The sequence below is a fragment of the Jaculus jaculus genome, chromosome 4, assembly GCF_020740685.1.
Source record: "Jaculus jaculus isolate mJacJac1 chromosome 4, mJacJac1.mat.Y.cur, whole genome shotgun sequence".
Taxonomy (NCBI): domain Eukaryota; kingdom Metazoa; phylum Chordata; class Mammalia; order Rodentia; family Dipodidae; genus Jaculus; species Jaculus jaculus.
In genome coordinates this window covers 10,363,087-10,376,373 of record NC_059105.1, presented here as the reverse complement: position 1 = coordinate 10,376,373, position 13,287 = coordinate 10,363,087, and the positions used below count along the sequence as shown (strand labels likewise).

General features: G+C 45.0%; 1 protein-coding gene and 1 pseudogene across 1 annotated transcript in view; both read left to right on the top strand.

The window, feature by feature from the left end:
* Positions 1 to 13,287, top strand: part of Sgpp2 (sphingosine-1-phosphate phosphatase 2) — a 127,945-nt gene that overhangs the window by 110,380 nt on the left and 4,278 nt on the right. The gene's annotated exons all lie outside the window — the stretch shown is intronic.
* LOC123460485 lies at positions 1,165 to 1,252 on the top strand (annotated as a pseudogene).

Genomic DNA, 13,287 nt, shown 5'->3' with positions numbered 1-13,287 from the left:
ACATGCACAAGCTCTCAGCACATTTGTGAACACAGAGGGCCACCCCGGTTCCTCAGCTTTCCCCTCAGTGTGCCTTGGAACTGTCTCCCCACTATAACTAAGTTGCGTTACCTTCTTCTCACTGGACATATATACCCAAGAACAGGAAGGTGACGATTTCTGTGACTCAGATGGTCCAGCCTGGTCACATAGAGAGCATGGCCATATTTACTCTTCTAGAACAGTCTACAAAGCAAGATTCCGGGAGTCTAGCTCTCAGGTGGGAGGGCTGCAGCATTCTCCAGGAATAGTGATGAAAGAAAGCACCCCGTGTGACTAGTCATGTCATCAGGTCCACAGAGAATTCCCTTTTTCTCCTAGCTTTCAGTGTACAATTACTATCTCAGAATTTTGTTTTAGGATTTCAAAATTGATCTTCAGGAATTTTTATTCTTTTTTGTGTGTTTCTAAAAAGCAAGCCAGAGGTTCTGCCATGCTACATTAGCATGAAGACTCCACAGCGGCCTCTGGTTTAGCAGTGCAGGTGGACTTGCCCTTCACCAGTGTGATCTTGTTAGACACCGCCCCCCCCCCCCATCAGAACCTGTGTTTGAAAGAGCTTCCTGCTAGAGCGGAATGTGAGATGTGGTTTGAACAGCACCTTAACCATCCACACTCATGTCCCGGCAAATGCAGTGGCGATGCCAGGTACGTTTCCACCTGCACGGGCCTGTTTGACAGGTACATTGCCCAGAACACGACTGTCCTGTTCTCTTGTTGCTCAGAGGCCCCTCTGCCCACCCAGGCTTGAGATAGATCATTAAAGTGGTTGACAGTGTCTTTTGTGTCTTCCAGCAGATCCCCCTTTCCTATACCTGCCCTTCTCACAAGCTGCTTAGCAGTTGTCAGAGGATGTTAGAACCTGTCTGGAAACGCATTTGATCTCCTGTCATGATCCTCCCAACCTGCCCAACCCCGTGACTCATGACAGCTCGAGCTCTTCACGTACTCGGAGCAGGGGGTGGGGAGCAGGGTGTGCTTCAGGAACAGCTCCTGTGTGGACTTGTTAGACGCTGTGGAGCCAAGATAGTAAATGATGAGTTCCCAGATCATACTGGGGATGCATAAAGTTCAGAAATAAATGTCTTTCTAATTTATATTGATATGGTACAAAGCATACAATAGGTCACTTTGGCAGCACATATACTAAAATTGGAATGATACAGAGAAGATTAGCATAGCCCCTGTGAATATAGCACTACATCATATCATTACCTTAAGAAATGTAATGCCTTCCTTGCTTACTTTTTTTCAGTTAATGTATTTTATTCATTTGTTTATTTGACAGAGAGAAACAGGCAGAGAGAGAGAGAGAATGGTCACGCCAGGGCCTTTAGCCACCGCAAAATGAACTCCAGATGTGCCCCCTTGTGCATCTGGCTTACGTTGGCCCTGGGGAGTCGAACCAAGGTCCTTTAGCTTTGTAGGCAAGCGCCTTAACTGCTAAGCCATCTCTCCAGCCCCCTTGCTTACTTTTTTTTTAGCATGCCAGTGCCATTAAAGTGAAGTGTACCCCACAAAAAGATTAAAACTGACATTTTATAACATGGAATATACATATTCAAACATCTTAGGTAATTTTCTTTATCAGAATTTAAACTAAGTAATTATCTACCTGTTATAGTATGATTTTTAAACTCGTTCAAATTGTAACTCTTCTAAATATAAAATTAATATGGGTCACAGATTGTATTTAACTCATTGGTGAATGAAGTAATTAATGGAGGAAGCACTAGAGCTTCATGGACAATTATTTTTATATTTTTAGAAGAAAAAGAGCATCTGGGTGTGGCAGGACCTCTTTCCACTGCAAACAAACTCCAGATGCATGCACCACTTTGCACATCTGGCTTTATGTATGTATGTACTGAGAAATCAAACTCAGGCCAGCAGGCCTTGCAAGCAAGCATCTTTAACTGCTGAGCCATCTCCCCAGCCCCATAGACAATATAATAAGGAAGTGTATTGCATTGATGGTGGGTTATGCCAGACATGGTGGCTCATACCTATAATCCCAGCACTTGGGAGGCTGAGGTAGGAGAATTACTGTGAATTCAAGGCTAGCCTTGGCTACACAATAAACAAATGAGTGTGGTTATATATTAAATGTGTTCTGTGTTCTACAGGGCAATAAGATATAATCTTTGTAAGTATAATTTCCACTGAACAGAAATCACTTATCCTGGGCTGGAGAGATGGCTTAGTTGGCTAAGGCATTTGCCTGTGATACCTAAGGACTCAAGTTCAATCCCCCAGAACCCACACAAGTCAAATTTACATGGTGGCACATGTATCTGGAGTTCATTTGCAGTGGCTAGAAGCCCTGGTGCACCCATTCTCTCTCTCTCTCTTATAAATAAATAGTTAAGAATAAAATATTTTTTAAAAAAGAAATTACTTATCTTTCAATAGGACAAAAATTGACCAGCTAACCTGTTACTTCACTAAATCTCAAGTCTTTAGCCAATAGTAAAGAGTGAGTTGAACAACCCTTTCTACAACGTTTACATGACTGTTGTCACCGTGCGACATTAAAATGAGGCTTTGCTTTAGCCCATGTTTGTGTTGTTGCTGTTTTATTTTTTCCATTTTTAATTTTCATACATATACATAATGTATTTTTATTTAATTCCCCCCCCCCAACTACCGTCTCCAATCTCCATCTCCCTCCTGCCATCAACACCTTCTCTGTCCCTGAGATGACGTAGCCATTCCGTCCACTGAGCTCACACCAGCTGTGGTCTCCATCTGACTGGCCAGCCTGTCAAGACTTCTCTGCCGATGAGGGAAGGATACTCGACACTCCAAATCTTGCAGATGAGCTAATATTTTATGTTCAAAACAGGTTCTCATGTTGTTCAAGCTGGCCTCAAATTCATTACATAGCTGAGGCTGTATTTGAGCTTTGGATCCTCCCACATCTGCCTCCCAAGTTCTGGGATCATAGGCATGCGCCAACACACCTGATTTAATAGACATTTTTTTTCTTTTTAAGAGAAAGGAAATCTTTTTTTATTGTTTTGTTTTATTGTAATTTTTTTAGAGAGAGGAAGAGAGGGAGAGAGAAAGACAGAGAGAGAGCAAGAATTGGTGCGCCAGCCACTGCAATCTCACTCTGGACGCTCACACCACCTAGTAGGCATGTGTGACCTTGCACTTGCCTCACCATTGTGCATCTGGCTTATGTGGGATCTAGAGAGTCAAACAAGGGTTCTTAGGCTTCACAAGCAAGTGTCTTAACTGCTAAGCCATCTCTCCAGCATAATATTTTTTTTTTTTTGGAGGACTGAACCTAGGGCTTCACGCAGGTTAGCTGTCTACCACTGAGCTATATCCCCAGTCCTATTAAGTCCATGGTTTATATCATTTTTCTTCTAGAAGAGCATTCTCTGGGCTAGAGAGATGGCTTAGCAGCGATGGCAGTTACTGTGAAGCCTGAGGATCCAGGTTCAATTCCCCAGGAACCACATAAGCCAGCTGCATAAGGTGTCTGGAGTTCTTTTGCAGTGGCTGGAGGCTCTAGTGCACTTATTCCCTCCATCTGCCACCGGCCTCCCCCCCCCCTTTTATCTCTCAAATAAGTAAATAAATACAATATTTAAAAAAAAAAAGCATTCTCTGTCAAAATTAACCATGTAATTTCTACTGAATGATGAAGAACACTCACTCTTAGGAGGGACATTTACCCTAAAGCTATAGACGGTAGGAGCGGCATACTTTTCCTGTGGCTATCCCCAGATGCAGTGAACTTTCCAAAGGTCTTTTAAAGTTTCTCTTTATAACCAGAGTTTGTCATAGCTGATGAACCCTAGATTTGCATTGATCCTAGGACATACATCTGAGATGGCTCAAGGACAGTCATGGCACCCAGAAATAGGCAGGGATTCTACTGCCCACTCTCATACCAGGGGGCAAGGTAGTGAACTGGAGTCTTGTTTTTTTGTTTTGTTTTGTTTTATTTTTTTCAATTTATTTGTAAACAGAGAGAGAGAGAGAATGGGTGCGCCAGTGCTGCAGAGAAACTCAAGATGCATGTGCTACTTTGTGCATCAGCCTTTATGTGGGGAATCAAACCTTGTCATTAGGCTTTGCAGGCAAGCTCCTTAACCGCTGAGCCAACTCTTCAGCCTGCTTCTTGCTTTTGACTGATCTTCATGGACTTTCTGTTTTGCTTGTGTTTTTATTTTTTTATTTTTTTTAAATTTTTTTTGTTCATTATTTATTTATTTATTTGAAAGTGACAGAGAGGGAAAGAAAGAGACAGATAGAGAGGGACTGGGCGCGCCAGGGCTTCCAGCCACTGCAAACGAACTCCAGACGCGTGCGCCCCCTTGTGCATCTGGCTAACGTGGGTCCTGGGGAATCGAGCCTTGAACCGGGGTCCTTAGGCTTCACAGGCAAGTGCTTAACCGCTAAGCCATCTCTCCAGCCCGTGTTTTTATTTTTTGAGACAGGGCCTCACTTCTGTATCCCTGGCTGGCCTCAAACTTGTGAACCTCCTGCCTCAGGCTCCTCAGTGCTGAGATGGCAGGTTTATTCCATCATAGCTGGCTCTGCTCAGACATTGATGTGATGTGCGTCAATAGGACATTAATTTTTTTTTTGAACTTACACATTCACTCTTCTTCCCCATTCAAATGCTAACTACATGACATGTAGGTTTCTTTGTGAAATCATTTACATTCATATTCATGAACAATGTTGCTTCCCCCTTGGCCATCACTGAATCTCATCTTGCATTACTCTCTGACCTCAAACGACTAGTGAACTGGCAGAGAACAGCATAAATCCTGCGGGATGTTCACCAGGACGTACATACGGACGCGCCGTTCTCCCGGAGAAGCGCGCGGCTCCCTGATCTTGCTTGTTTTAATGTCCACATGTGTTGGAAACATTCGGCCTCTGCAACGGGACGTGGTTCTTGGCTTCTCCTCTGCTGCTGGCTTCAGCTCTCTCGGAGGCAGCCAAGGGCAGCCCAGGCCCTTCACATTCTCAGCAGGGGACCTGGCAGAGGGGAAGATGCCAGAATCCTAGTTCTCCGTATAAATAGTCCGGGGACCTGAATGCATTCTTTCAGAACAATTGGGTGAATGGGCTCCACTCGCCCCTCTTTCTAGCCTGCTAGCCTTGTGCAGCGTGAGCGCCTCAATAGCATTCTTCGGGGAAGATGCCGAGATAGAATGTAAATTTGTCACAGGAAACCGCACATGGGAAAGGGCTGGAGGGTCAGGACTCATAGATGCGAGCAGTTCTCAGGGATAAGTGCTCACTGTTGAGATTTCCAGACATATTTACCTACTAAAAGGAGCCTTTTTCTGTTTGGCTAAAAATAAAAATGCTTCATTTCATGTGTTTATAGAAGCATTCACTAAAATTTCTTCTGCTGCCTGGGATAGCTTTACTGGCATTCTTTTCTAAACCCATCAGCTGGCCTGACCCTGTTGCTTCCTGTAATGAAGATTAGCAAGGCTGCGGCTCTTGCCTAACTCTTGAACTTTAGAAAATATTACTTTCACAGAAAGAACCCCCCACCCCACCACCACCAATATTAAACAGGCTGCCTTTAAACCGGGAATAGCAGGACTGGAAAGATGCCTCAGCAGTCAAAGGCACTTGCTTACAAATGTGGCCTGGGTTCGCTTCCCCAGGACCCACGTAAAGCCACATGCACAAAGTAGGGCATGTGTCTGGGGTGTGTTTGCAGAAGCACCGAGCCATGATCAGATCAGCTCTCTCCCTCTCTCTCCCTCTCCCTCTCTCTCTCTCTCTCTCTCTCTCTCTCTCTCTCTCTCTTTTCTCTCTCTCTCTCCTTGCAAATAGTTATATAAACTGGGAAGAGTGGAATGGCCAGTAGGTTACTCATACTTCAGGACCGTGAGGCACGTAGGGGGAGCACTGGCCTCTGACAGCTCTGTGTATTCGTTCTCAGCGTCCCGTCGTGTAGATCAGGAAGAGATGTGGTTAGCATGGGGGCTCCTGGAGGCATTTCTTTTTTATTTTTCCTTTTTCTTTTCTTTGTCCTTTTATTTTGGTGTAGTGTGAAAATTATAAGCATTGATATATTTTTTTCTATTTTAGTCTATTTTAGAATACAACACTGGTTTTCTCCTTGATGGTCTTTTAACTTTTTTTTGACATTAATCATACATAATCATAGGATTCTCCGGAACATTTCCATATATCTCATGTTTTCATCTCGCTGCCATCCCACCTCCCCTTTCTTATCTGCTGTCTCCTCCCTTCGCCCGCTCCTCTCACGCTCTCCTAGGGTTCTTTTACTACTTTCAGGTTACTTTTTTTTCCATCTAGCTTCCACCTATGAGAAATCATGCAGCACCTATCTTTCTGCATCTCGCTGATTGTGCTTAACATGATGACCGTTGTTTTGCAAATGACATTTCATTCTTCTTTACGGCTGAACAGAAGATATGAACATCGTATCACTGTATAAATATACCACATTTTCTCTATCCACTCATTTATTCACAGGCATGTAGGCTGATTCCATAGCTTGGTGACTGTGAAGTCTGACGACATTTTGTTAACAGAAAAGCCCTAACGCTAGCATGGAAGCTCATGCCTGCAGTACTAGCACTTGGGAGGTAGAACCAGGGGACCAAGAGTACAGGACCACCCCTAGCTACTTAGTGAGTTCAAGACCTGCCTGGGCTGTAGGAGACATTGTCTGCAAATACAAAAAGAGAAGGTGTTGAGTCAGGTGTGGTGGTGCACGCCTTTAATCTCAACACTCAGGAGACAGAGTATGAGGGTCACCATGAGTTCAAGGCCACCCTGAGACTACATAGTGAATTCCAGGTCAGCCTGGGCTAGAGTGAAACCCTATCTCGAAAAATCCAAGAAAAAGGTATTGACTGTAGAAAATTTGGACAGAGGGCTAAGGGATGGCTCAGCAGTTAGAGGCATTTGCTTGCAAGGCATGACAGCCCAGGTTTGATTCCCCAGGACCCACATAAAGCCAGATGCACAAAGTGGCCCATGCATCTGGAGTTCATTTATTTGCAGGAATAAGAGGCTCTAGCATTCCTGTTCTCCTTTCTCTCTCTCTCTCTCTCTCTCTCTCTCTCTCCTTTCCTCTCTCTCCCTGCTTGAATATAAATATTTTAAAGACAGTCAGAAAACTATTGCATAGAATCAACAGAGTATAGAAAAAATAGAAATCATCTATAATATTCCCACAAAAACTAGTCTTAATGTTTTTATTTCCTTCTGATATGTTTTCCTTGCATCTAAATCCATAGATACAGTTAAACACACACACACACACACACACACACACACACACACACACACACTTGTTTTGCTCAATAGATATGTTGCAGTCAGGTTTGCATTGCTGGTAGAAATCACCTGACCAAGAGCAGCTTGTGGGAAAAAGCAGTTTATTTTGGCTTACAGGCTCGAGGGGAAGCTCCACGATGGCAGGGAACAATGATGGCATGAGCAGAGGGTGGACATCATCCCCTGGCCAACATAAGGTGGACAGTAGGAACAGGAGAGTGTGCCAAACACTGGCAAGGGGACACTGGCTATAACACCCATAAACCTGCCTCCAACAATACACTGCCTCCTGCAGGCGTTAATCCCCAAATTTCCATCAGCTGGAAACCTAGCATTCAGAACACCTGAGTTTATGGGGGACACCTGAATCAAATCACCACAACATGCATCTCACTATGGTTACTTTGAAGCCAAGAAAAAAAAATGAGGCTGTAGAAATGTATCTTCTGACAAAGCAGCATATATTTGTATCAGACTCTCACTGTGAGATGTACTCCTTTCTTTATGCAATATTTGCTTGTTTGTATTTTCTGTTTTTTTTAAGGCGTGTACCACCACGCCTGCCTATATTTATTCATTTGCAAGCAGAGAGAGACAGAAGAGAGACAGAAAATGGGCATGCCAGAGTCCACAGCCACTGCAAACTAACTCCAGATGCGTGTATCACTTGGTACATCTGGCTTTACGTGGGTCCTGAGGAATGGGACCGGATTATTGGGCTTTGCCAGGCAGTTGCCTTAACCACTGAGCCATCTCTCCAGCCCTGTTTTTCTGTGTTATTTGTTTGTTTGTTTTCTGCAGTGGAATGAGTTACTTTTTTAATTTAATTGCACAAGTTAAAATAATCCACCAAAAATCACTCCTATATATAAACCCTTGTGAGCAGGTTTACACCCTTCTTTGTACAAAGTTGCTTTTAGGGTGGATGTGGTGGCTCACGCAGATAATACCAGCCCTTGGGAGGCTGAGGCAAGAGAATTGCTGTGAGTTCCAGGCCAGCCTGAGCAGCATAGTGAGTTCCAGTCACAGAGTGAGAGACCCTGTGTGGTGGCCTGAATGCGAAACGCCCCCCATCCTCCTGTGTTTTGAATGCTTGGTCCCCAGTTGATGACAAAGTGGGAAGGAAAGCCTTGCTGGAAGAGGTGTGTCATTGTGGGGTGGACCTTGAGGTTTATGAGTGCAGGCCTCCTGAATGTCCTTAGCTCCGCTCGCTCTCTCCGCTCCCTCCCTGCTGCTGACGTATGAGCACGTGAGCCAGCTTTATGCTCCTGTCGTGCTTTGTCTTCCACGATGAAACTGGTTCCTGAAACCGTAAGCTGAATAAACCCTTGCTTCCTATGGGCTGCTTCTGGTCAAGTGTTTTGACCCAACAACAAGAAGATAATTGCTACACACTGTTTAAAAGGAAAAAAGCCACAGGCTGGAGAGATGGTTCAACTACCAGGTAAGGCGCTTGCCTTCAAAGCCAAATGACCCAAGTTTGATTCCCCAGGACCCACATAAAGCCAGATGCACAGGTGGTGCATGCATCTGGAATTTGTTTGCAGTAGGTGGAGGCCCTGTCAGGCCCATTCTCTCTTTCTCTCTCCCTCTGTCTCTCCTGGGCATGGTGGTACATGCTTTTGATCCCAGACTTAGGAGGCAGAGGTAGGAGGATTGCTGTGAGTTCAAGTCCAGCCTGAGACTACGTAATGAATTTCAGGTCAACCTGGCTAGAGTGAGACTCTACATAAAAAAAAAAAAGGTTGCTGGGCATGGTGGCACACCTTTAATCCCAGACTAGGGAGACAGAGGTAAGAGGATCATGGTGAGTTCTTGACCACCCTGAGACTACATCATGAATTTCAGGTTAGCCTGGGCTACATTGAAACCCTACCTTGAAAAACCGAAAAAAAAAGTTGCTTTTAAATTTTAGAGCATATATAGTCCTTATATTTAGAAGTGGTTTAGAATAATTTGTTCTAAAAACTTAAGAGACCCCAAGTTGGAAATCTTATTAGCCATGGCTCAAGTATTTTCCAAAAATATCTAAATATCTTTATTACAATATCACCTTTTATGGATGAAAATCCAAGTATATGGCTAGAAAGGGATAGAAAACTCCACCAGCATCCATGTTGACTAAAATTAGTGTTGCCTCAAATGCTGGGGCCATGGACCAAAATAGTCTAGTCTCCTGGTGGGTTGAAGATGAACAGCATTTATTTATAAAGAATATTCCAACCAGCTGTCAGAGACTATGGTAATTGCAAGGATGAAGGAAGGAGGGCAGATTTTTATTTATATATTGAAACGATTACTACCAAATATCACAGGCATTCCAGATAAGAGCTGATGAGAAATGCCATCTGACCCACCTGCCACAGGTACCTGTATCTTTTCATTCCTTCTCAGAGGTCCTCGCCTGGTGGAGCCGACATTCATTTACAGGGATGGAAGAAGATAGTGCCTTCTCCTATGAAGTCTGTCTATCTCTTCTTCAGGAAGGAGGGCAGAGGAGCAATTATGCCCAACTGTGGGGCTACATGTCAGTGTCTTAGAAAGCTGTCACCCTTATGCTGAGCCTTGGAGAACTGCTAAGAACCTGGCAGGCAAAGATGGCTCAAGCGCACTGTACCTAAAGAGAATGCAAAGTGAGGATGGTAGAATTGTGTGGGGCATATTTGCAAGAAGCAAGTAGACCCCTCTGTGTGGAATGGAAATTTCAGATGGGAACATTAATGAATGTCTCTGAGGATTGACATCTTGTAGGCTACTTCTGGGTTTTCTGCTTAGACACTGTGCATCTGAATTGCCTTGGAATGTTAAAATACAGGTTCCTGGGTCTGAATGAAGAGGGAGCAATACACTGATTCTAAATGTTATCACTGTCCCAAGGTGATTCCAATGCCTTGCTGTCCTTTGAGAGCTGTTGTTATTGAAACAAACAGTTCCTGGGAATGCAGTCAGCAGTGCCACGGGGCAGGAGGGGACAAGAGTTTCAGACTTTGGGAGTAATGTGGGCATCCAGCAGCGAGGGCGGATGGAGGGAGCTTGAGAATGAAGTCTCTGGCGTACTCATAGTACCTGACGGTTACAGGAGCCATATGATGTCACCACGAGGACCGCAAGGTGGGTGCCATCTTCAAAGACAGGAACCACGACTCTCCCGAGAAGCTACAGGAGCACTGAATCTCTGCTTCCCTGCAGGACTGTGGTCCCTGACACACAAAACATCTATGTCATTTTCCATGCAAGTCTCACATAAGCTCATGAATCACTGTGCACTGTGTTTCTGTCTGACATGTCGTCTGCATGGTTCTTCAGGGCGCCTTCCTCTGTGCCCCATCTGAGCACTGTAGGTCCTGGCCCTGCCCTCCTGGCCCAGCTGCAACCTGATATCACAGGAGGTGCTTCTGTCTTTCACCAGGGTCCCTGCCTGGCCTCAGCAGCCCTCCCTGCGCATCTGTAACTCCGCCTCACCCCAGCTGTCCCTCCGGGAAGCTAGTTCTGCTCCTTGGCTGCCAGCTTCAAGGGCGCCCTGAGTGGCGTGGATGGCAGAACGTTTGTTCTGTCAGGTGCCATCAGAGTTCCCACCTGAGGCATGGGAAAGAGTGTATGCCTCCGGCGACAGGAGTCTTGAGCAAAAGAGGCAAAAAGCCTCTTCATCCTCCCTGATTCCTTTAGGACTCAGACATGACTCTCCCAGGGCTCCAACAGAAGGGGTAGAGGTGTCTGGAGACCATCTGAGGACTTAAATCTTCTCTCCCATGAGAAGGGATCAAACTTGTCTGTGGTGTCTAGCCAGGTTCCTGACTGTCCTCCTTCCTCAAATTAGCATTCCTTGGAACAGAGACAAAATGCCCTCAGTTCTCAGCAGGGATACTTCATTAGACTCCACCCAGAGGTTCCCACTCATAAGGACAGATACTGTTTTAAAAAGAGAGTAGGGGCTGGAGAGATGGCTCAGCAGTTAAAGGCACTTGCTTGCAATGCCTGGTGGCCTGAGTTCAATTCCCCAGCACCACAGAAAGCCTGACACACAAAGAGGCACATCCATCTGGAGTCCACTTGCAGTGGCAAGAGGCCCTAATGTGCCCCTTCTCCCTTTCTCTCTTACTCAAATAATAAAAAAGGAGGGTCTGGAGAGATGGCTCAGCAGTTAAGGTGCTTGCCTGCAAGGTCTAACAACCTGGGTTCGATTCCTCAGGACCCACATAAAGCCAGATGCACAAGGGGGCACAAGCATCTGGAGTTCGTTTGCAGTGGCTGGAGGCCCTGGCATGGCCATGCTCCCTCACTCTGTCTCTGTCTCTCTATGCTTGAAGATAAATAAATAAAAATACTTTAAACCAATAAAGAAAGGAGTGAATTTTATCTCACATTTTAAAATTTTTATTTGCTTATTTGCTACGTCCACGGCGACCTCCACTTATTTACTTATTTATTTGACAGAGAGAAAGAGGAAGAGAGAGAGAGAGAGAGAGAATGGGTGCACCAAACCTGGATCCTTTAGCTTTGCAGGCAAACAACTTAACTGCTAAGCTATCCCTCCAGCCCTTATCTCACTTTTTAAAAAAACTATATATTTATTTGAGAGAGAGAGAACCAGGGCCTTTTGCTGCTGCAAACTCCAGACACATGCATCATTTTTGTGCATTTGGCTTTCCTTGAATCAAACCCAGGCCATCAGGCATTGTAGGCAAGTGCCTTTAACCACTGAGCCATCTCCCCAGCCTGTCACTTATTCTTAATGGGGTCCTAATCAAAATCCAATTGCACAGAAGTAACTGGTGGAATCTCCTTCCCAATTGATTGCACAGCCATCCAAGTGCATTGCTTTGTGTATTCAAGTAAAAATGTACCTATACATCCACCCTCAGTTTAATGAAAATAATAAAATGTATTACATACACTATTCTGCACCTTGCCTTTGTATTTATTTTATTTTTGGATTTGACAAGTTATTATGATTTGTGTCATCTTAAGTAAGATTGAAACAAGTATGCAATTAGTCTGTGAAACAAAACAGACTTTAAGCATGTGTAAGTAGGCAGAGTATCTGAGATTTGAATAATTCACTCCCCTCCTCATTATGCTAGGCAGCCAGGGGATCCTTGAATTTAGCTGGAGCAAGCCTCCTAACGTCGCAGCTCCTATGTCATCCTGTTCTGTTAAGACAGCCTATGAGTGGCATCTTCAAGTTGCAGATCTCTGTATATTTAAGTAGGATTTCAAGTAGCCCATATCACAGGCTTGCCTCAGAGCTTGCTATGTAGGTGATTATGAACTCCTGATCCTCCTGTCTCTGCTGCCCCCGTGCTGGGATCACAGATGTGCACACTGTTCCTGGTCATCATGGTGCTACGGCCTGAACCCGGGGCTTTGCGCACGCTAGGCAAGCGCTCCATGCACTGAGCCACAGCCCCAGCCCCGCTCTATAAATCTGCCACACAGTTCGTGTGGTGGTCATCACACTCGCCTGACACATAGTTCCCTTGGCCTTGCTGTGGCTTCCCAGGCAAAATCAGCTCCCTAAGTCATGGCTCTGACTAAAATAGATATGTCTGTCCCTCATTTCAATCACAAATAAGCAAAGAAACTTCAGATGTACAAAGAGCACCTGTGGTAGTTTGAATGTAAAATGATCCACATCTTGAATACTTGGTACCAGCGGGTTGTGGGGCCTTTGGGAGGTAGTTCATGACTTAAGGGCTCAAGTTCATTAGTCCAGCCCGCTGGGTATTCAGAGCTAGCTCACTCAGACGACTTCCTTCCTGCTGCTGCAACAGCTGCTGAGCCGGCTTTCTTCACCATGATGAAATATCCCCTCAAAACTGTACTGGCTACGCCATCTGGATGGCTTAGTGGTTAAGGTGCTTGCCTACGAAGCCTAAGGACCTATGTTCTATTCCCCAGGACCCATTGTAAGCCAGGTGCACAAGGCGGTGTGTGTATCTGGAGTTCATT